Consider the following 25547-nt stretch of genomic DNA (forward strand, 5'->3'; position numbering starts at 1 on the left):
ATTCTCTATTTTGTGCCATTTTATTTACCCCAAATTATACTTTTCTTGTCCCTGTTCCCTTTGCCCTTCCACTTTCTTATAAGATGAGAGAAGTTTCTCCGTGAAAGCAAATATATTTAATATTCTCTCTTTGAGGCAAATCTGATGAGAGTAAGAGTCACACAATGTTTGCCCCCCTCTTTTCTTTCCCTCAATTACAATAGGTTTTCTTTACGTCTTCATGAGTTGTAATATCCCTCATTTTACTTCCACTTTCCTGTTTTTTTTCCAGTACAATCCCCTTTTCACCTCTAGTTTATTTTTCATATTATAGCAATAAAATCAAATTATGCACGCACTCTTTATGAATACCTATAAAAGAAATACAGTTCTCAATAGTTCTTCTCTTTTTACTTTTTTATAATTCTCTTGGGTTCTATATTTGAAGGTCAAAATTTTTGTTTAGCTCTGGTCTTTTCATCAGAAATAAATGGAATTCACCATTTTTATTGAATGCCCATCTTCTTCCCCGAGAGAAAAAGCTCAGTTTAGCAGGGTAGTTTATACTTGGCTGCATTCCAAGTCCTTTTGCCTTTCAGAATATCAAATTCCAGGCCCTTAGATCCTTTAAGGTGGAAGCTGCTAGGTCCTGAGTAATCCTTATTGTGGCTCCTCGGTATTTGAATTATTTCCTTCTGCCTGCTTGCAATATTTTTTCCTTGGTTTTATACTTCTAAAATTTAGCCACGATATTCCTTGGAGTTTTAATTTTGGGGTCTCTTTCAGGAGGTGTTCGATGAATTCTTTCAATGGCTATTTTACCTTCTGATTCTATGACATCAGGGCAGTTCTCTTTAATGATTTCCTGAAAAATAATAAATAGGCTCCTTTTTCATCATGGTTTTCAGGGAGTCCAATAATTCTTAGATTGTCTCTCCTAGATCTATTTTCCATGTCATTTGTTTTCCCAAGTAGGTATTTTACATTTTCTTCTTTTTTTTTTTTTTTCCCATTTTTTTGTGGGGAGGAGGTTTGCCGGACTGATTCTTGATATCTCATTGAGTCATTCGTTTCCATTTGTTCAGTTCTGATTTTTAGTGAATTATTTTCTTCATTTAGTTTTTTAATTCTTTTTGTATTTGTCCAATTGAATTTTTAAATGAGTTGTTTTATTCTGTGGAATTTTTTTCTATTTAAAAAAACTCTGTTTTTTAAGGAGTTATATTCTTTTTCCATTTCACAAATTCTGTTTTTAGGAGTTTTTTTCCCCACAAATTCTGTTCTTCAGGGAGTTTTTTTTTCTATTTTGTCAAATCTATTTCTAAGGAGTTATATGCTTTTTCCATTTCACTATTTTGTAATGAATTTTTTTCATTTCTGTGGGTTTTTTTCCAAACCCTCTTGTAAAGTTCTCATTTCTTTTCCCCATTTTTCTTCCATCTCTCTTTAAGATCTTTTAAAATTTCTTTTAAGAGAGCCTTGTGTACTGGGGACCAATTTCTATCACCCTTTGGGGCTTTATCTGGAAACAATCTGCTTTTAGCCTCCTAAGGGTTTGAAATCTGTTCTCTTTCACCATAAAAAACCATGGTCAGAGCACTTTTTGCTTTTTTACTCATTTTTTAAAAGTTGACATCTGTTTTTAGGGCAAGGGAAATTTTCCAAGCTTCCTCTACAAGCAGCAGCAACTGCACTGACTTCAGGGGCTGGGTAGGTGTGGCAAGGTCCCATGAGATTCTGGTATTTCACAGTCCACTATCTTTTGTGTTGGTGTTGGATGTTTTATAATTTCTCTGCTGATCTACTAGATTGCATCTAAGGCAGAGTAGCCAGCAATGCTGTAGATTCCTCCCTGTAGATTCTTTAGCATGCAGAGCCCCCTGCCCCAGGTCTGTGCTGCCTGCACTTGGGATCTATGCTCAGCCTGCTTGCTCTTGGTCCACCTCCCTCTATGCCCAATTGAAACAGACTGTTTTTGGAGAGCTTCGAAATTATTCTCTGCTGGTAATTTGTTACACTCCCAATATTTATGGATTCTGCTAGTCCAGAATTAATTCAGAGGCTGGATTTGGTAGTCTGAGGGTCATTGTGGAAGGTAAGAAAGAAAAATACGTCTTCTCTGCCATCTTGGCATGTTGTTTACAAAGTAAAGATAAAAGGCTAGAGCAGAATTTATTATGCTTCAAATTAAGTCAAGAAAGCAGGGCTAGAGATCCTGGTCTCAGATTAAAAAAAAAAACAAAAAAACAAAACAAAGGTAGATCTAATAAAAGAGATAATGAAGGAAGCTATATCTTGCTAAAGAGTATCATAGATAATGAAGCAATATCAATACTAAACATATAAGCACCAAATGGTATAGCATCCAAATTCATAGAGGAGAAGTTAAGAAAGCTGCAAGAAGAAATAGAAAGCAAAACTGTATTAGTGGGAGATCTCAACCTTGATCTCTCAGAACTAGATAAATTGAATTACAAAATAAATAAGAAAGAAGTTAAGAGGGTAAATATAAAAATTAGGTATGAAAAATACTGGGACAAAATTGAATGGAGCTAGAAAAGTGTATGTTTTTTTTCTTGGTGGTTCATAAAACATATACAAAAACTAACCATATATTAGGGCATGAAACCCTCAAAATCAAATGCATAAATAGCAAATCCATTTTTTTTCCAATTATGATGCAGTAAAATTCACATGTGATGAAAGGTCAAGGGAAAATAGACCAAAATTAATTGGAAACTAAATAATGTAATCCTAAAGAATGAATTATGAAACAACAAATCATAGACACAATCAGTTGCTTCATCCAAGAGAATGGCAATAATGAGACAATATATCAAAATTTGTGGGATGCACCTAAAGTGGTTATTTTGGAAAATTCTATATCTCTAGATGCTTACTTGCATAAAATAGAGAACAAGAAGATCAATGAACTGGGCTTATAACTAAAAAAGCTAGAAAAAGAACAAATCAGAAACCCTCAATTAAATACCATATTCAAAATTCTGAAAATAAAAGGGTAGATTAATAAAATTGAAAGTAATAAAACTATTGAATTAATAAATAAAACTAAAAGTTGGTTTTATGAAAAAAATCAACAAAATAGATAAACATTTAGTTAATTTAATTAGAAAAAGTAAAGAATAAAATCAAATTGTTAGTGTCAAAAATGAAAAGGGAGAACTTTCCACCAATGAAGAGAAAATTAGAGCACTAATTAGGAGTTATCTTACACAACTATATGTGAATAAATTTGATAATCTAAGTGAACTGGAGAAATGTTTAAAAATATAGATTGCCCAGATTAACAGAAGAGGAAATAAATTATTGAAATAGTCCCATTTTAGAAGAAACAGAACAGGCTAATAATCAACTCCTTAAAAAAAAAAATCCCCAGGGCCAGATAGATTTTCATGTGGAGTCTACCAACATTTAAAGAACAATTAATTCCAATACTATGTAAACTATTTGAAAAAATTATGAAAGAAGGACTTCTATTAAATTACTTTTGGGACACAGACATAGTGCTGATACCTAAACCAGGTAGGACAAAAAAAAAAAAAAAAGAAAGAAAATATTATAAAGCAACATCCCTTATGAATATTGACGCAAAAATCTTACATAAAATATTAGTAAAGAGATTACAGAAAGTTATCCCCAGGATAGTACACCATGACCAAGTAGGATTTATATAAGGAATGCAGGGCTGGTTCAATATTAGTAAAACCATTAGCATAATTGACTATACCAGTAACTGAATTAACAAAAATCATATGATTATCTCAATAGATGCAGAAAAAGCATTTGATAAAATTCAATACTCTTTCCTATTAAAATACTAGAGAGCATAGGAATAAGGGTACATTTCCTTAAAATGATCAGTAGCACCTATTTAAAACCATCAACAAACATCATCTGTAATGGGGACAAAATAGAACCATCCCCAATAAGATCAGGAATGAAATAAGATTGCCCACTATAACCACTACTATTCAATATTGCATTAGAAATGCTAGCTTTGGTAATAAGAGAAGAAAAAGAGATTAATGGAATTAGAGTAGGTAATGAGGAAACTAAATTATCACTCTTTGAAGATAATATGATGATATACTTAGAAAATCCTAGAGAATCCACTGAAAACTACTAGAAACAATCCACAACTTTAGGAAAGTTGCAGGATACAAAACAAATCCATATCAATCATCACCATTTTTATATATTTTATATATACATATATTACCAATAATATATTACCAGTAAAGTCTAGCAGCAAGCAAAATAATTGATGATAGTATAAAGTGTTTGGGAATCTATCTGCCAAGGGAAAGTCAGGAACTATATGAACACAACTACAAAACACTTTTGCACACAGTCAAAAAGTCATATCTAATCAGGTGGACAAATATCAAACGTTCAGAGGTAAGCCAAGCAAATATAATAAAAATGACAATACTACCTAATTAATCTACTTAGTGCCATACCAATCAATCTCCCAATAAATTATTTTATAGATGTAGAAAAAAATAGTAACAAAGTTCATGTGCAAGAACAAAAGGTCAAAGATTTAAAAAGAATTAATGAAAAGAAATTGCCAATGAAGGTGGTCTAGCTGTGTCAGACCTAAAACTATATTTTAAAGCAGCAGTCATCAAAATCATTTAGTACTAGCTAGGAAATAGAGTAGTAGATCAGTGGAATAGGTTAGGTTTACAGGACAAAATAGTCAATTACTACAGTAATCTAGTAGTTGACAAACCCAAAGACCCCAGCTTCTGGGATAAGAACTCACTAATTGACAAAAACTTCTGGGAAAATTGGATACTAGACATTGACCCACATCTAACACCATATACCAAGATAAAGTCAAAATGGGTTCATGATTTAGACCAAAAGTGTGATATAAGCCAATAAGAAGAACATGGAGTAGTTTACCTCTCAGATCTGTAGAGAAGGAAGGAATTTGTGACCAAAGAAGAACCGGAGATCATTACTGAACACTCAATAGATAATTTTGATTATATTAAGCTAAATTTTTTTGTACAAACAAAGCTGATGCAGACAAAATTAGAAGGGAAGCAATATATTGGGAAAACATTTTTACATTTAAGGGTTCTGGTAAAGGCCTCATTTCTAAAGTATATAGAAATTCACTCAAATTTATAAGAATCCAAGCCTTTCTCCAATTGATAAATGGTTAAAGAATATGAACAGACAATTTTCAGATGAAAAAATTGAAACCATTTCTAGTCATATGAAAAGGTGCTCCAAATCACTATTGATCTGAGAAATGCAAATCAAAACAACTCTGAGATACCACTACACACCTCTCAGATTGACTAAGATGACAGGAAACAATAATGAGGGGATGTGGGAAAACTGGGACACTAATACATTGCTGGTGTATCTAGCAATTCTGGAAAGCAATTTGGAACTGTGCTTAAAAAGTTCTCAAACTGTGCATACCCTTTGATCCAGCAGTGCTTCTACCAATAGAATCCCTACTGTAATCTACAGGGATTACAATATGTAATGTAGATACATACCAGGGATAATGTAATATCCCAAAGAGATCCTAATGGAGGGAAAGTGACCCACATGTGCAAAAATGTTTGTGGCAAATTTTTTGTAGTGGAAAAGTGTAAGGGTCAGGGGAGGAACCTCATATAGTGCAATAATGAAGTAAAAAGTCTTTAATGCCAGAAGCACCTGGATATGATCTCTGTAGCTAGCAGGAGCTGCCATGAGTGCAAAAACTCTGGCTGCATTGAGGATGCATCATAAACGGGAGGTGCCTCCTTCTCTTCTTGGATCCCCAGGTCACAAATGTTCCTGATTGGGATCCACTCCTCTGCTGTTGGGTCTTCATCTAGAATAACAAGAGCATACCTGGGACCCCAAAACTTGACACAACCCAGGCCCTTCCAGATGCCATCTAAGCCCTTCCACATCACTGTGGATGGAGGGCTCTCATTCTTGTTGGCCAGTCTGTTAGTTAGCCATGCTTTCTATATGTGCCAGAAGCACATTGCTGGGATGAGATTCAAAGAATATGAAAATTGCAGGTAATTGTATGTATATATTGCTGCATCTAAGTGGGCCTACATGAGTCTAGTGGAGGGTCATGGGAACCCCAACACTCCCTTTTCTTGTTTAGACAGTAGCATATTACAATTAGCCTGTTTGACAATGGCCTGGCTGGTGGGATTATATGGGATACCAGTGGAATGAACAATGCCAAATTCAATGCAGAAGGACTGAAAAGCAGAAAATGTATAAGCTGGCCCATTATCTCACATGGGACTCCCACAATGGAAAAACAATGATAAGGATGGCCTAACTATTTCCCCAGATTGGAGTGAAGGCATGAGGAATCGAGAATGCGTATCCATGGTTATATGGATACACTGCTTCTTAACATGAGTGATTAGAGTTTTGTATTTACTCTCATCAATCTTAGGAGGTACCTTGGACACAGAAAGATCTTGAAGAATGTGTCCAAGATAGAAAAATGTAGGCTTAGTTTGTCTCTTGTGTGGCACCACTATGAGATTCTGTTGAGCTAAGGTTTGAATAATGTGCTATTAGGATTCTTCCAAGGTACTTATGTACTTAGTTCACACCTTTAAAGGAGTTCAAACCTTTAAAGGAGTTTACAGCTTTAAAGGAGTTCGATCATTGGTCCACACATTGGACTTCACACATTTAGAGAGCACATAAAAGGACAAGCTCACTGGGAGGAGATGGAGAGTCAGGATTCAGTCAAGGAGGACTTCCCAGGAGAACTTCAGGGGACTTCAGAGGAGAGCTAGGATTTCAGTGGGGAGATTCGCAAGTCCAGGAGATTCACAAGTCTAAAGGAAAAGCCTGCTCATGGACTTTGGAAGATTCACAACTAGGATTGACTTCTGGAAAACCCACAATCCCACACTCTTGGAGGTGGAGTCTGATTCATTCCCTCATCCATGTTTGTGCTGGCTGGAGACATTCGGACAAGAGCTCTTGAGGAACCAAAGAGAAAGGACTCCAGAAAACTAGCCGAGCCCCAAGTGAAGGAGATAAGACTTGAAGGAGAAAATAAAGGATCTGGACTTTAACTCCTGGCTGTAATTTGGTGATTATTGGAACTGAACGGAAAGGAAGGCTGTCTCCAGAAGCTCCCCAAGAAACCTGCTCCCAGAGAACGATTACAATTTAGAGAAACAGAACATTACAGTTTGAAACCCAAACATGGGAGAGACATGATCCTGATTCCAGTGGAAAAGCCTCTGATCCAGATTTCAGTGGAAAAGTCTCTCTGACCCAGAAATAAGGATGAGTAACAATGTGCTCTAAGCTTGCCTCTTCCTTAAGTTGCCACCAGCATATCATCCATGTCATGGAGTATATAAACATTTGGGTATAAACTTCTGACTGGTGCAAGAACCTTGTCCACATACCATTGGCAAAGGGTGGGACTGTTAGCCTTGTGGTAATACTTTCCATTGCTGTGTGGTGGCAGGAGCTTGTAAATTGATAGATGGAATGGAGAAGGCAAACTTCTCCCTGTCACTAGAGTGTAATGGAATACAGCAAAAACAATACTTTATATCAATAACCATCATATGATATTCCCTAGGGACCATGATAGGAGATGAGAGGATAAGTTGTAAGGCACCCAAGGCTTGCACAGCAGCATTCACAGCTCATAATTCAATTAACATGCACCATGCATTGTTCTTTTTCTGAATTACAAAAATGAGTGAGCTATAGGCACTAAAGGAGGGTTTAATATGATGCAATTTCTCTTGTTCAACAATGATGGATTTCAGGGCAGTGAGCTTTTCATTTGTGAGGGGCCACTGATCCACCTATATAGGACAATCATGTTTCCATTTTAAGAGTGGCACTTCCAAGACCTTCTCAGTGACCCCATTAGTTTCCCTCAATATGTAATGTAGTCTGAAGAGCTTTTAGCAGGTCTCCCCCCACAAGGAGTCCCGAGCCCAGTGATGACTAGAGTTTAAAGATACCTTTCTGATTTTTGAATTCCCAATGAAGTTCCTTACCAGACTGGGAAGTGTGCTGCATGCTACCCACCCCATTAACTGTTACTGCTTGGGGTTGCAGCAGCCATTCAGGAGGCCAATTAAGTTTAGTTATAACAGATATATCATCCTTTGTATCAATCATACCTCAAAATAATCTGTCTTCTATATAGATAGTACACATAGGCCTTTCTCGCCCAAATATCAAGTAAAATTCACCTCTTCAAAGAGGTGTAATGGAAGCACTTTGGCAATTGGATGCTCCTCTTTCAAAGTCACAGGATATGAGTGAGGATTGGTGACCAAGATAAATGGTTCCATATGTTTCAATATCATAGTATGTATAATCATAGGTGCATAATCTGAAAGTCCAATCACTAATCTATCTCCAGCCTTGGGTTGTATCTTAACATGTGCAGTGGTCCATGGTTCAATAGCACAAATTATTGTCCATATCCTTCATCAGGGCTTGATATGTCTCTTTGAACCCTGTTGTTTCTTGTTGGGTAGGTCCCTAATCTACAGGGTACCTGTGGCCATTTCCCTGGACTGGAGAATTAGTTCTCATCTTGGCCCTGCAAAATTTTGCAATATGTCCTCTCTTACCAGAAGCAAAGCAAGTGGAAATCCTGGCCCCTGGTGGTCATGAATAGCATTGGGCTTGGAAGTTTCTTTTTTTTTTTTTTTAAACCACAACTATAACATTTCTTTCCTTCCTGTTTATCCCCCATGTAATTCCCTGGACTATAGCTGAGGCTGTTGCATCTATATTGGCAGTTTTATAACCTACTTCAATGCATTTGTCTATGATTTCGAGATAGGAGCTTCTTTAGAAAGTCCAGCCACTATATGGCTACATATTTTATTCATTCCCTCTTTTTTTAATTTTTATTTTATTTTTTTATTTTTACAAAAATTTTTATGCATAGGTAATTTTCCAGCATTGACAACTGCAAAACCTTTTGTTTCAACTTTTCTCTTCCTTCTCGCTACCCCTTCCCCCAGATGGCAGGTTAACCAATACATGTTAAATATGTGAAATTATAAGTTAATACAATATATGTATATGTCCAAACATAAAGAATCAGACTTTGAAACAGTGTACAATTAGCCTATGAAGGAAGTAAAAAATGTAGGTGGACAAAAATATAGGGATTGGGAATTCTAAGTAGTGGTTCATAGTCAACTCCCAGAGTTCTTTTGCTGGATGTAGCTGGTTCAGTTCATTACTGCTGTATTGGAACTGATTTGATTGTTGGAGAGGGCCACGTCCATCAGAATTGATCATGATATAGTATTATTGTTGAAATATATAATGATCTCCTTGTCCTGCTCATTTCACTCAGCATCAGTTCATGTAAGTCTCTCCAAGCCTTTCTGAAATCATCCTGCTGTTCTAATTTATTTGTAATCTCATTCTTTATGCCTAGGTCATGAATCCATTTTGATCTGATCTTAGTGTACAGTGTTAAGTATGGGTCAATGTCTAGTTTCTGCCATACTAATTTCCAATTTTTCCAGCAATTTTTGTCAAACACAGAGTTCTTATACCAAAAACTTGGGTCTTTGGGTTTGTCAAACACTAGATTATTGAAGTTATTGGCTGTTATTTCCTTTGAATCTAACCTATTCCATTGATCAACTAGTCTATTTCTTAGCCAATACCAAATGGTTTTGGTAACCGCTGCTTTATAATATAATTATAGATCTGGTACAGCTAGGCCACCTTCGTTTGATTTTTTTCATTAATTCCCGTGAAATTCTTGACCTTTTGTTCTTCCATATGACTTTTATTATTTTTTTCTAGGTCATTAAAATAGTTTCTTAGGAGTCTGATTGGTATAGCACTAAATAAATAGATTAGTTTAGGGAGTATTATCATCTTTATTATATTCACTCGCTTATCCAAGAGCACTTAATATTTTTCCAATTGGTTATTTTGTGGGGAATATTATTTGTGGGGAAAGTGTTTTGTAGTTTTGCTCATATAATTTCTGATTCTCCCTTAGCAGATAAATTCCTAAATATTTTATACTATCAGTAGTTACTTTAAATGGGAGTTTCTCTTTGTAGCTCTAACTGTTGGATTTTGTTAGTGATATATAAAAATGCTGATGATTTATGTGGGTTTATTTTGTATCCTGCAACTTTGCTAAAGGTGTGGATTATTTCTAATAGCTTTTTAGTAGAATCCCTGGAGTTCTCTAAGTAAACCATCATATCATCTGCAAAGAGTGATAGTTTGGTTTTCTCATTTCTTAATTCCTTTAATTTCTTTCTCACCTCTTATTGCTAAAGCTAGCATTTCTAATACAATATTGAATAGTAATGGTGATAGTGGGCAATCTTGTTTCACTCCTGATCTTATTGGGAATGGTTCCAGTTTATCCCCCATTACATGTGATGCTTACTGATGGTTTTAAATAGATGCTAGTGATTATTTTAAGGAAAAGTCCATTTATTCCTATACTCTCAAGTGTTTTTAATAGGAATGGATGTTGGATTTTATCAAATGTTTTTTCTGCATCTATTGAGATGATCATATGTTTTTTGTTAGTTTGGTTGTTGATATAGTGAATTGTGCTAATAGTTTTCCTAATATTGAACCAGCCCTGCATTCCTGGTATAAACCCTACTTGATCATGGTATATTATCCTGGGGATGATTTTCTGTAGTCTTTTTTGCTAATATCTTATTTAAGATTTTAGCATCAATATTCATTAAGGAGATTGTCTATAGTTTTCTTTCTTGATTTTCGACCTACCTGGTTTAGGTATCAGTGCTATGTCTGTGTCATAAAAGGAATTTGGTAGGACTTCTTCATTCCCTATTTTTATAAATAGTTTATATAACATTGGGGCTACTTGTTTTTTAAATGCTTAGTAGAATTCACATGTAAATCCATCTGGTCCTGGGGATGTTTTCGTAGTGAGCTGATTAATAGCTTGTTCTATTTCTTTTTCTGAAATGGCACTGTTTAAGCAATTTACTTCCTCCTCTGTTAATCTGGGAAGTTTATATTTTTGGAAGTAGTCATCCAATTCACTTAGGCTATCAAATTTATTGGCATAAAGTTGGGCAAAGTACCTCCTTATTATTGCTCTAATTTCCTCTTCATTTGGTGAAAAGTTCCTCCTTTTCATTTTTTAAGACTAACAATTTGATTTTCCTCTTTTATTTTTATGATCAGATTTACCAAAGGTTTATCTATTTTACTGTTTTTTTCATAAAACCATCTCTTAGTTTTATTTATTAATTCAATAGTTTTTTTTTTACTTTCAATATTATTAATTTCTCCTTTTAATTTTAGAATTTCAAGTTTAGTATTTAATTTTGGGGTTTTAATTTGGTCTTTTTCTAGCTTTTTAAGTTGCAAGCCCAATTCACTGCTCTTCTCTTTCTTTATTTTATTCCAGTAAGCCTCTAAAGATATAAAATTTCCCCTTATTACCACTTTGGCTGCATCCCACAGATTTTAGTATGATGTCTCATCATTGTCATTATCTTGAGTGAAATTATTAATTGTGTCTATAGTCCGCTGTTTCAGCCAATCATTATTTAAGATGAGATTATTTAGTTTCCAATTTTTTTGTCGTCTATTTACCCCTAACTTTTTGTTTAATGTAGTTTTTATTGCATTGTGATCTGAAAAGAAAACATTCACTATTTCTGCCTTCCTTCATTTATTTTGAGGTCTTTATATCCTATTATATGGTCAATTTTTGTTTAGGTTCCATGAACTGCTGAGAAGAAAGTATACTCCTTTCTATCACCATTCACTTTTCTCCAAAGATCTATCATAGCTAATTTTTCTAATATCCTATTTACCTCTTTAGTTTCTTTCTTATTTGTTTTGTGGTTTGATTTATCTATTCTGAGAGTGCAAGGTTGAGGATCTCCCACTATTATAGTTTTGCTGTCTATTTCTTTTTGCAACTCTCTTAACTTTTCCTTTAGGAAGTTAGATGCTATACCACTTGGTGCATATATATTTAGTATTGATATTGCTTCATTGTCTATGCTATCCTTTAGCAGGATATAGTTTCCTTCCTTATCTCTTTTAATTAGATCAATTTTTGCTTTTGCTTGATCTGAGGTAAGGATGGCTACCCCTGTTTTTTTTTTTTTACTTCACCTGAAGCATAATAGTTTCTGCTCCAGCCTTTTACCTTTACTTTGTATGTATCTCCCTGCTTTAAAGGTGTTTTCTGTAAAAAGCATATTGGACGGATCTGACTTTTGATCCAGTCTGCTATCTGCCTCCACTTAATAGGAGAGTTCATCCCATTCATATTTACAGTTAAAATTACTAATTCTGTATTTCCTGCTATCATTTTATCCCCAGATTATACTTTTTTTCCTTGCCCCCCCCCGAATCCCTTCCCCAGTATTAAACTTATGAGTCCCACTGGTGTCACACAGCCCTCCTCCCTTTAAATCCCTTCCCCTTTCTTTTACCCTTCCTTTCTTACTCTTCTTTTTCCCTTTTCTTCTCCCACTTTTTAATGAGGTGAGAGAGAATTCTCTGTAAAACAAATATTTCAATTATTTTCTCTTTGAGCCAATTCTGACAAGAGGGAGATTCACACAATGTTCCTCCCCCTCTCTAAATTCCCTCAGATATGATAGGTTTTCTTTGCCTCTTCATGGGATGTAGTTTCCCTCTTTTTATCTCCCCTTTTCCCTTATTCCTTTCCATTCCTACTTCCCTTTTTATGTTATGTCAGTAAAATCAAATTATACACGTGGTCTTTATGTATATCCACAACAGAAATACAGTTCTGAAGAGTTCCTTTTACCTTTTTCTGCTTCTCTTGAATCTTTTGGTTGGAGATCAATTTTTTTATTTAGATCTGGTTTTTTCCTTAGAAACAAATGGAATTCATCTGTTTCATTAAATGTCCATCTTCTTCCATGGAAGAAAATGCTCAGCTTAGCTGGGTAGTTCATTCTTGGCTGCATTCCAAGTTCTTTTGCCTTTTGGAATATCAGATTCCAGGCCCTTCGATCCTTTAATGTAGAGGCAGCCAGTTCTTGAGTGACCCTTATTGTGACACCTCGGTATTTGAATTGTTTTTTTACTTGACTGCCTGTAATATTTTTTCCTTGGTCTGATAGTTCTGAAATTTGGCCACAGTATTCCGTGGATTTTTTTTTAGGGTATTTTTCAGAAGGTGTTCAATGAATTCTTTCAATGCCTATTTTACCCTCTGGTTCTATTACCTCTGGGCAGTTCTCTTTGATGATTTCCTATAAAATATTATCTAGGCTCTTTTTTTCATCATAATTTTCGGGAAGTCCAATAATCCTCAGATTATCTCTCCTAAATCTATTTTCCAGGTCTATTGATTTTTCAAGCAGATATTTAATGTTTCTTTCTATTTTTTCAGTTTTTTGATTTTGCTTGACTGATTCTTGATGTCTCAATGAATCATTCGTTTCTATTTGTTCAGTTCTGATTTTTAATGAGTTATTTTCTCCATTAGCTTTTTTTTTTTTTTACTTCTTTTTGTATATGTCCAATTGAATTTTTAAATTAATTGTTTTGCTCTATGGAATTTTTTTCCATTTCACTATTTTTTTTTATCAAGTTATTTTCTTTTTCAAATTCACAAATCCTACTTTCCTGGGAGTTCTTTACCTTTTCCAATTCATAAGTTCTGTTTCCCTGCACTTCCTGGGAGTTTTTTACCTTTTCCAACTCACATTTCAGGAAGTTGTTACTCTCTTGCATAGCTTCTCTTTCCTTGCCCCTTTTTCTTCTAGCTCTCTTTTAAGATTTTTAATAGTCTCTTCTAGGAGAGCCTTTTGTGTTGGGCACCTACAGTTGTCTGGAGACTGTCTGCTATTAGTCTCCTGGAGGTTGAAATCCTGCTCTCTTTCTGTATAGAAGCTATTGATCATCCTTTTGATTTTTTTACTCATTTTTTAAAGCCTGTAGGGTCTGCCTTCAGGGCCAGGAGGTTACCAGATTCCTCTGCAGAACAGGGATAGGTGTATGGACTGCCTACCAACAGGCTACAAAGAGTGGCTGGGTACCAGAATGCTCTGGGAAATAGTTCCCCAATGGAAGTGACTCTGGCCTGCAAGGCCAAACTGTGGGGGTGCCCTGCAAAGAACCCTGCTGTGCGGATTAACAACTGCCCTGAGGCAAGAGGCTGAGCAGTGAAAGTGTCACTACCCAAATCCAAAGCCTGCTGTGGGGCTGTGGGTATTAGCAGTTGCCCATTGAATAGTCCTGCAAGGCACTGGAAGTGGCTCTGCTCAAGGAAGCACAGTCATGCTGGGGAAGTTCTATTGTCCTAGGCCAAGCCCCCCATTGTGCAGATTAGAGGCTGCCCCGGGCTGTGCCCCACTGCCATGCAGATTTGCAACTACCCTGGCCGTGCTGCAGAGTGCAGTTGCACAGTTGTGCTGGCCTATGCTGAGTCACTTCCGGTTTGGGGGGGGTACAGCCAGATCCTGTTAGGTTCTGGCGTTTTTAGAATACCTTGTACCTCTGGCTCTAATCTTTTTGCTGGTCCACTGCTTTATAATCAAGGCAAAGCAGTTAGCCTATGGCAGAATCATTTCCACTACTTTTCTAGCCAGAGATTACCCCAGTCCCTGGTCCACTCAGGATTCCATTCTTTCCTATCTCCCTGGCTGCCACTGGTCTGTTCCCACCCCTCAGGACAAACCTGCTCTGGCGGTCCTCCAGATTATCTTCGGCTGGAAAGTCATTGTACCTTTAATCTTCATGAATTTCATCAGTCAAGGGCTGTTTTTGAGGCTGAATTAAAAGATTGGTAGTGAGGGCATGAGAGGAGTTTATAGATTCTTGTGTGCCTTCTCCACCATCTTGGCCCTGCCTCATTCTCTCTTTTAAAAGTTGTCTGAAAAAAAGGTCAGAAGCACCACCTTTTCCTATAACTTCATCAACTGCTGTTCTTAAGCGGGACACATAATCTTGGATCGGTTCCCGGGGCCCTGTTTTATTGAAGTAAGATGTTGCCTCCTTGTCTATTCTTTCCCAAGACTGTATAGTGCACTGTGCAATAGGAGGGAGTATAGTAACAATATCTTGGCTTCAGATGTAGAAAACTGCCCAGTGCGGGTAATTAAAAGCACAGACTCTTCTGGGTCCTGATGATCATTGGCCACAGCATATTTCTGAGAAGTTTTAGCAAATTCTGATAACCATACTGCTGATTGACCAGGGGTAAAACAGGCTGAAGCCATTGCTTTCCAGTCATTCAGAGTGAGGGCATATCTGCCAGATAGCAACTGTATCATCTGTATGGTATAGGGGGCATTTGGGTCATAAGTAAGACAAACTTGTTTTACTTCCTTTAACATTTTAAAGGAAATTGGGATATGTGTCCCACCTCCAACCCCATCATCCTCCACTGAGTAGGCCTGGAGGCCCCAGTCAAAATCCTATGGGGTTACATCTTCTCCCTCAGTGACTGCCCTTATCAGAGTTTCTTTCAAGGCCTGTGGGAGTGGTTCTTTCTCTGTTCTATGGGAAAAGCAACAGGTTCCTATAAAGTGACCTTTTGTTTCTTTTCTGACTCAGCCTGAATGCAGAGTTCTTGTTCTATGGGAAAAGTAAGAGGTCCCTGTAAAGCAACTTTTTGTTTCTTCTCTGACTCAGCCTGTAAGAGGAATTCTTGTACTTTTTGTTCTAACTGCTTAAGCACCTTGTTCACATCCTCCTGAATTTTTTCTTGCTGAGCTGTACTCAATGGGCATGGGGGTAAATTCCTTGGAGCCCGAGAGAAAGCCCCCTGCTACTTTTCAGATGTGTTCTCTGTCAGAGAATCACCCATCTGACTATTGATAGCAATCTGCTGCGGTACACATAGTGACCCCACAAAAGCTATTTTCACTATCCCAAAAAGGAGAAAACCCTTATCAGTCAAGAGCCCCAGAGTGGTAGTCTTATAAGACATCATTTGTTCTTCTACAATATTTCATCTGTTTTTATCCAACCCACTGTGTTCAAGCCAGGGGGATGTTTGCCATATTATGTTCCACAAAAGCACGGCAAACTTTTAAATGCACCTTTTTAACCTTTGCTTCTTAGCCAACTTATATACTTGAGCTGCATGCACAACTGTGTCATCAGGCATGATATTGGGTAAACTCATTCCCTGACCTATTATGCTTCCTTACCTTCCTGTCTATTGACAAGGCTGTTGAATCTTCCCTTACGGGGCCTGAAGCCCCTGAAAGTGCTGCCCCACATTGGACGCTACTTGTGACCACCAAGGTCACTGGTTGCCAGTCTTACCTTATCCCAGGTCTTGCGATATTTCCAGTTATCACCTCATTGAGCAGTAGTTCTTTGTTCAATAGAGCACCTGGACACAGCAGCTTGTGAGCACAAATCTATCATATGTGATCACATTCTACACTCCCACTATTTCTCCTGCACTCTGCACTATCTCTCCTGTACTCTGCACTATTTCCTGGTCCTGCTGGTTATATTGGGTTTATGAGGTCACATGCATAGCCCAATAAGAGGAGATGCCTCGCGTTGATGATACCTCCTCAATGCAGCCAGAGTTTCTGCACTCTTGGCAGCTCCTGCTAGCTACAGAAATCACATCCAGGTGCCTCAGGCATCAAAGCCTTTTTACTTCCTTGTTGCACCATGAGAGGGTCCTCCCTTTACCCTTACAGCAAGGAATTGAGAGTGGAGTGGATGCCCATCAGTTGAAGAATAGCTGAATAAGTGGTGGTATATGAATATTATGAAATATCACTGTTCTATAAGAAACGATCAGAAGGATGGTTTTAGAGATTCCTGGAGAGACATGAACTGATGTGAAGTGAAATAAGCAGAACCAGGAGATCATTGTACAAGCAACATCAATATTAAACAAAGATCAATTCTGATGAACACAACTCTTTACAACAATGAGATGATTGATGCCAGTTCTAATTGTTCTGTGATGAAAAGAGCCATCTATACCCAGAGATAGGACTGTGGGAATTGATATAGATCACAACATAGCATTTTCACTCTTTTTCTTGTTGTTCTCTTGCATTTTCTTAACTTTCTAATTGTTTTTTCCTTTTTGAACTTTTTTTGTGCAGCAAAATAATTGTATAAATATGTTTACATATACTGGGGATTTAACATATATTTTAATATGTATAACATATATTGGATTACTTGCCATCTAGGGTAGGGGTTGGGGGGAAGGAGGGGAGCAAAAGATTTTACAAGGGTCAATGTTAAATTATCCATGCATATATTTTGAAAATAAAAAGCTTTAATAAAAAACAAAGCTCCTACATTCAAAGCCTCCAAGAAAAAGGAGAACTGGGCTCCGGCCCAGGAAGAGCTCAAAAAGGACTTTGAAAATCAAATAAGATAATATAGAGGAAAAAATAGGATAAAATTGAGAGAGGTACAAAAGGAAATATAAAAAGCCAATGAGGAGAATAATGCCTTAAAAAGGAAAATAGGCCAATTGGGAAAAGAAGTAGAAAAGCTCAATGAGAAAAATAATTCCTTAAAAATTAGAATTGAGCAAATAGAAGCTAATGACTTTGTGAGAAATCAAGATACAATAAAGCAAGATCAAAAAAATGAAAAAAATACAAAAAAGTGAAATATCTCATTGGACAACTAACTTGAAGATAAATTAGACATAATTTTACAATTATTGGTCTACCTGAAAGTCATAATCAAAAAAAAAAGAGCCTGAATATCTTCTTTCAAGTAATTATCAAGGAAAACTGTCCTGATATTCTAGATATTCTGTAACCAGAGGGTAAAATATAAATCACTTTCTAAAAGAGATCCCAAAATGAAAACTCCCAGGAATATCATCACCAAACCCTGGAAATGCCAGGTCAAAGAGAAAATATTACAAGTATCCAAAAAGAAGTAATTCAAGTATGGTGGAGCCACAATTAGAATAACACAGGATTACAGTTTCTACATTAGTGGAACGAAGGTCTTGGAATATGATATTCCATAGAGCAACGGAGCTAGGATTACAACCAAGAATCACCTATCCAGAAAAGCTAAGTAGAATCCTTCAAAAGAAAAGGTGATCATTCAATGAAACACAGGATTTTCAAGCATTCATGATGAAAAGACCAGAATTGAATGAAAAATTTCATTTTCAAATATTTTCTGGAGAAGCATAAGGAGGTAATCAGGAAAGTGATATCATAAGGGACTTAATAAGATTTATCTGTTTAAATTTCTAAATGGAGGATGATATTTGTAACTCCTTGGAAATGTCTCATTTATATGAGAGTCAAAAGAAGTATATCTAGACAGAGGGCATAGCTGTGAGTTAAATATAATGGGATAATATATTTTTTTAATGATAAAATTAAGGGATGAGAGAGAAATGTACTGGGAGAAAGGGAAAGGGAGAAGTGGAATGGTATAAGTTATTTGCCATAACAAAGTAGCCTAGTAAAAAGGTTTTACAACAGAGGTTTCTTTTACAGAGAGGGAATGAACATTACTTTCAAAATTGACTCAAAGAGGAAATAACATGCATATTCAATATGGATAAAGAACTCCATCTTACCATGCAGGAAAATAGGAAGAAAATGGGTTATGGGAAGAAGGGGAATGGTGATAAAAAGAGAGCATATCAAAGAAGGGAGTATCCAAAACATTTTTGAGGATAGATAGGGTAAAAGAAGAGAGCACATAAATAGGGAGAAGTCCAGTTAGCAACAGTATTTGTAAAAAAAAAAAAAAAGAATTTCAAAGCAAGTTTATATGATAAGGCCTCATTTCTCAAACATAGAGGGAACTAAGTCAAATTTATTAAGAATATGAGCCATGTTACAGTTGATAAATGATTAAAAGATATGATCTGTGGCCAAAGGCCTATAAATTCATTCATGTCTTTTCACCTAACAACACCAGTACTAGGCATGAATATCAAAGGATTCGGGAGGGAAAAAAACATGGAAAATTACCTATATGTACAAAAAATATTCAGAGCAGTTTCTTTTCAGGATAAAAATATTAGAAATTGAAGTGATGTCAATCAACTGGTCTCAATAATAGAATATTATTATTTTATGAGAAATGATGAGCAGGATGCTCTCAGAAGAGAGAGAAAAAAAAAACACAACCTGGCAAGTCCTCCATGAACTCAAGTAAAGTGAAATGTGCTATGTACATAGTGATAACAATGATCTGGGATGACCAGCTGTGAATGACTTTGTTATTTTCGGTAGCATAATCATCCATAACTACTCTGAAGGACTTAGGAAGAAAAATCATATGCATATACAGAAAAGGAACTGATTTTGTCTGAATACAGATTGAAATATTCTCTATTTCTCTCTCCTTTTTTAACTTAATTTTTCATTAGGATAGGAGATCTGTTTTCTTTCACAACTTGACTTTTATAGAAATGTTTTGCATAACTTCACATGTGATTTCTTAATTGTGAGTGGGGATAAAAAAGAGAACCTAGAACTTAAAATTTAAAAAAATGCAAAAAAGTGTTTTGAATATAACTGGGGAATTATTAAATACAAAATTTAAAAAGGAAAGACAGAGCTTATCTTCCTCCTCACTGTCAACAGCAACAGCTGTTGTAACTGTCCTTACAAGAGTCCTTACAGGACCAGCATTCTCCAGACCAGCCAGCCCGTTTCCAGCCCACGTAGACAGGAGGCAGTCTGGGCTTTAATTTGTCATGTTCCTACCCAAGATATTCCTGTGGCTCCCTATCATCTCAAGGATGAAATATAAAATTGTCTGTTTGACATTCAAAGCCAATCACAACTGTCCTGAACTGTGCACTCTTCCTATACTTATGCTCTCCCTGCAAATTGTGATTCAGTGGCACCCTCCACATTTCTGAAATAGGCAAAGGATATTTCATCTCCCAACTCTAGCCATTTTCATGTGTTTTCCCTCCCCTTTCTAATGCTGTCACTCCTCATATCTGGTTATTGGTTTCCCTGGATTCCTTCAGATCCCATTTAGATTTCTACCTTCTATAATAATGCCTCCCCTAGTAGACTGTGAGGTCCTTAAGAAAAGGGATTATCTTTGTCTTTTCTTTTCCTTCCTGTGAGCCTCACTCTTAGTGGGAACTTTACTTGAACAATATCTCAGCCACATGCCAATAAAATGAATCTCTTTCATGTGAATTGTCTTAGGAATATCTTTTTCAGTTTCCTCATCTGTAGAATGGGGTCCCAGCAGCAGACATTTTCAGAGTCTGTTGTGAGGATCAAATGATTGAAAAGCACCTGGTGTAATTTTAGCAAAGTGGCAGGATACAAAATAAATCCATATAAATCCTCAGCATTTTTATATATCACCAATAAAACGCAACAGCAAGAGATACAAAGAGAAATTCCATTCCAAACAAATGTTGAGAGTATAAAGTATTTGGGAATCCATCTACCAAAGAAAAGTCAGGAATTATATGAGAAAAATTACAAAACACTTGCCACAAAAATAAAGTCAGATTTAAATAATTGGAAAGACATTCAGTGCTCTTGGATAGGCCGAGCGAATATAATAAAGATGACAATACTCCCCAAACTAATCTATTTATTTAGTGCTATACCAATCAGACTCCCAAGAAACTATTTTAATGACCTAGAAAAAATAACAACAAAATTCATATGGAAGAATAAAAGGTCGAGAATTGCAAGGGAACTAATAAAAAAAAAGTCAGAGGAAGGTGGTCTAAGTGTACCTGATCTAAAGCTATATTATATAGCAGCAGTCACCAAAACCATTTGGTATTGGCTAAAAAATAGACCGGTAGATCAGTGGAACAGATTAGATACAAAGGTCAAAAAAGGGTACATCTATAGCAATCTAATCTTTGACAAACCCAAAGATACCAACATTAGGGATAAAAATTCATTATTTGGAAAAAACTGTTGGGAAAACTGGAAATTAGTATGGCAGAAATTAGATATGGATCCACACTTAACACCATATACCAAGATAAGATCAAAATGGGTCCATGACTTAGGCATAAAGAATGAGATCATAAATAGATTAGAGGAACAGAGGATAGTCTGCCTCTCAGACCTGTGGAGGAGGAAGGAATTTATGACTAGAGAAGAACTAGAGATCATTATTGATCACAAAATAGAAGATTTTGATTACATCAAACTAAAAAGTTTCTGTACAACAATACTAATGTAAACAAGATTAGAAGGGAAGTAACAAATTGGGAAAATATTTTTAAAAGTAAAGGTTCTGACAAAGGTCTCATTTCCAAAATATATAGAGAACTGACCCTGATTTATAGGAAACCAAACCATTCTCCAATTGATAAATGGTCAAGGGATATGAACAGACAATTGTCAGATGATGAAATTGAAACTATTTCCACTCATATGAAAGAGGGTTCCAAATCACTACTGATCAGAGAAATGCAAATTAAGACAACTCTGAGATACCACTACACACCTGTCAGATTGGCTAAGATGACAGGAACAAATAATGAATGTTGGAGGGGATGTGGGAAAACTGGGACACTGATACATTGTTGGTGGAGTTGTGAAAGAATCCAACCATTCTGGAGAGCAATTTGGAACTATGCCCAAAAAGTTATCAAACTGTGCATACCCTTTGACCCAGCATTGCTGTTATTGGGATTATATCCCAAAGAAATACTAAAAAGCGGAAAGGGACCTGTATGTGCCAAAATGTTTGTGGCAGCTCTTTTTGTTGTCGCTAGAAACTGGAAGTTGAATGGATGCCCATCGATTGGAGAATGGTTGGGTAAATTATGGTATATGAAGATTATGGAATACTATTGTTCTGTAAGAAATGACCAGCAGGAGGAATATAGAGAGGCTTGGAGAGACATCAACTGATGCTGAGTGAAATGAATAGAACCAGAAGATCGCTGTACACTTCAATGCTGTATGAAGATATATTCTGATGGAAGTGGATATCTTCAACATAAAGAAGATCCAACCCACTTCCAGTTGATCAATGATGGAAAGAAACAGCTACACCCAGAGAAGGAACACTGGGAAGTGAATGTAAACTATTAGCACTACTGTCTATTTACCCAGGTTACTTATACCTTCGGAATCTAATACTTAATGTGCAACAAGAAAATGGTATTTACACACATATATTGTATCTAGGTTTTATTGTAACACATGTAAAATGTATGGGATTGCCTGTCATGTGGGGGAGGGAATATAGGGAGGGGGAGATAATTTGGAAAAATGAATACAAGGGATAATATTATAAAAAAAAATTACTCATTCATATATACTGTGAAAAAAATTCTAAATAAATAAATTAAAAAAGAAAAGAAAAGAAAAGAAAAGCACCTGGTGTACCGATAGTGCTGCACACTGTTGGTGGTTATTGTTAGGATAGTTACTGTCTATCTGAAAAGACAAGCCCCTTTGTCTTTCTCAGGCCTAGACAGAGACATGGGTGGCTGCTTTCTGCAGGGCCCAGCTTCAGCAGCATCTTGAAATCTTGACCCAGCAGTGTTTCTATTGAATTTATATGCCAAAGAGATCTCAAAGGAGGGAAAGGGTCCCACTTTTGCCCAACTGTTGGTGGAGCCATTTTTGTAGTGGCTAGAAACTGGAAACTGAGTATTCACTCAGTTTTCCCCATCAATTGGGGAATGGCTGAATAAATTGTGGTACACAAATGTTATAGAATATTATAGTTCTGTAAGAAATGACTAGCAGGATGATTTCAGAGAGGCCTGGAAAGACTTACATGAACTGATCCTGAGTGAAATGAGCAGGACCAGGAGATCATTGTACATGGCAATAGCAAGACTATGTGATGATCAATTCTGATGGATAAAATGATTCAGGCCAGTTTTAAGGGTCTTGTGATGCATAGCCACCTACACCCACAACATCGCATTCCCTCCCTTTTTGTTGTTGTTTGCTTGCATTTTGTTTTCTTTTTCATTTTTTCCTTTATGATCTGATTTTTCTTGTGCAGCATGATAATTATATAAACACACACACACACACATATATTGGATTTAATTATAATTTTAGCATGTTTAACATATATTAGATTATTTGCCATATTGGGGAGGGGAGAAGAGGAAGAGAGGAAAAAATTTGGAAGACAAAGTTTTGCAAGGATCAATGTTGAAAACTTATCCATGCATATGTTTTGAAAACAAAAACAGTAATAAAAATAATATTTTTTAAAAAGAATTGCACACATTTAATCTGTATCTGATTGTTTGCTGTCTTAGGAATCTGAAGAGAGGGAGAAAACTTTGGAACACAAGGTTTTGCAGAGGTGAATGGTGAAATATATTTTGCATATATTTGAAGAATAAAATACTATTAAAATAATAATTAAACTCAATCCTGCTTTTCTTTGCAGTAAGTTGCAGGCGACTGTTAAATTCCACCCCCTGGACCTTCCCTTTCCTGTTTTGGGGTCTCAAGCTGCTTTAGCTTTGGGGGTTAGGGGACGGGCTTCTTTATCATCAATGGCGCCATTACTCTCTCGATCTCTAGCGGGCCATGGAAGGAAAAGAGGAAGGAGGGGGCGGAGGAAGGGGCCACACACAATGAGTGTGAAACCCAGAAGCAGTCCCTCCTCCCTCAGGAGGAAGCTTCCTCCTCCAGGGTAACAATGGACAAGTGATGCTCTGCCTGCCCCGCCCAAGAACGAGCCTGGAACTTTCTGACCAGTGGTCTGGTTGCCTAGGCTCCCAAAGATCTTCGAAGTCTGCAGCATCATCATGCCCGTCATAAGCGGCAGCGTTGCCGGAGTAATGGTGAGTGGACAAGAACACCTTATGGCTGGGGTCAGTGCTCCAGGAGCTGGGGAGGAGGGGCTGGACCCCGCTTTCTCTCCCATTCTTTCCCTTCTGCATGTCTGTTCCTCTGTTCTCTAGACCATCCTGCGTCCATCCTCTTGATTGTCTGTGGTGTCTGCTAACAGTGAGAACTCTCCCATCCGACCGGCCTGTCCCCCTCACCATCCAGCCAGGCGGCACCACCCCAGGTGCTGAGAGTGGGTGGCCAGCTGACCATTGGCCCGAGCCAAGTGATCCTTCCCCTCCGTCGCCCCGCCCCCTTTCCGTGTCCAGCCATTTCCCCTGCCCCTTTCCTCACTCTTTCCCCTTTCCACTCCCTTCCCTCATCTTTCCTCATCTCCACCCTCTTTCCTCACCCCTCCCTTGCCCCGCCCCCTTCCCTCACCCTTTCCTTTCCCTGCTTCCTTCTTTCATTCCTCCCTGGCCCTCTCCCCTTCCCTTACACATCCCCCCATGATCTTGACCTTGACCTCGATGATTCTCTGTGGCCTTGACCTCCCCTCTGGGGGGAGAAATCACTCCTCCTAGACTGAGCGTGACTTTTCTCCCCACAGGACCAAAGATGCCTCCCCTCTATCCTGTGCCTGCTCACTTTGTCATCCTGCATTTCCTCTTCATTGTCCTTCTCCATTTCCTACCCTTTCTTTTCCTGCTCCCTCTCCTTTTGGTACTGGTTTTCCTTCCTCTTCTAGTCCAAGAGTCCGAGGAGGACACCAAAGTGAAGGACAAGAACTAGTCTGGAACTGCATTAGGTAACTTCCCCCTGTTACTTGTAGATAATAAGCTTTTGTCTGTTTAAGGGACAAGAGAGCAGGCCTTGGAAATTGAGATGGGACTGTTAGTGGCTATAAATCCGCATTTACTTGGATTTGAAATGTATTAGCTGTGTGACCTCTAAGCAAATAACCCTTTGTCCCTCCATCTCAATTTACTCTTCTGTAAAGGGATAATAATAGCATCCACCTCCCAAGCTTGTTGTGATTGTAAAGTGCTTAACACAGGGCCTGGGACTGGGAAGTGCTACATGAAAGTTAACTGCTTTTTTTTTCCTTTAATTAGATGCAGTTCTTTCTCAATGGGTGTTGGGTCTATACGGAAATTTAAGTGTCATCATTGTAACCTGCCAATGGAGATGTGATGTTCTGTCATTGGGAATGAATTCAAGTGAATTAAGAGCACCTCAAGCAGAGAGGGTTTAGTTTTAATGATGGGTTTTCCTTCAAACGGTAATGATGTAACATTGTTTATTATATTGTTGTGTTTTGAAATGTTCTTATATTGGAAAATGTGGTCAATTTGGAAACATTGGTAAAATTTTTATAAGCTGCGTTGTTAGAAAAAACAGTCTAGATGTTGTTAGATTAAGAAACGGCTTGTTAAAATGTGCTTGATATTCTAAAGTACTCTAATTTAAGAACTTATACACTTGCACGTATGCTTATAAATAAAGAGAAATTTTACCTTCAATTGTTTGCCTCTTGCTTACAAAAATATGAGACTGTTAACCACGTTATTTGGAGATACTGTTATAATGTTGAGGCCTATGAAATATTTACATGGGTGTTTTTAAAAAGAAACTTGATCATTGTTTAAGGGATGGGAAAGAGCTTGAAAATATTTTTGTGTACTTTCAAAGACTCTTGGAACCAGGTAATCATGAACTCATTTTTTAATAGTATTTTATTTTTCCAAATATATGCAAAGAGTTTTCAACATTCCCCTTTTCGAAACCTTGTGTTTCTAATTTTTCTCTCTCTCTTCC

At 37.0% G+C, this 25547-nt stretch overlaps 3 long non-coding RNA genes across 13 annotated transcripts in view; 2 read left to right on the plus strand and 1 right to left on the minus strand.

Annotated features, from left to right (window-relative positions):
• The window catches only part of LOC141548956 (uncharacterized), a 1120676-nt gene that overhangs the window by 571436 nt on the left and 523693 nt on the right, over positions 1–25547 (minus strand). The gene's annotated exons all lie outside the window — the stretch shown is intronic.
• LOC141548957 (uncharacterized) overlaps positions 1–25547 on the plus strand; it is a 1406018-nt gene that overhangs the window by 246546 nt on the left and 1133925 nt on the right. The window lies entirely within an intron of this gene.
• Positions 23746–25240, plus strand: LOC141548784 (uncharacterized). Its single transcript, XR_012484068.1, has 3 exons — positions 23746–23973; positions 24340–24537; positions 24845–25240. It is a non-coding gene; the product is annotated as an uncharacterized LOC141548784 (long non-coding RNA).

The sequence above is a fragment of the Sminthopsis crassicaudata genome, chromosome X (genome assembly GCF_048593235.1).
Source record: "Sminthopsis crassicaudata isolate SCR6 chromosome X, ASM4859323v1, whole genome shotgun sequence".
NCBI classification, from domain to species: Eukaryota; Metazoa; Chordata; class Mammalia; order Dasyuromorphia; family Dasyuridae; genus Sminthopsis; species Sminthopsis crassicaudata.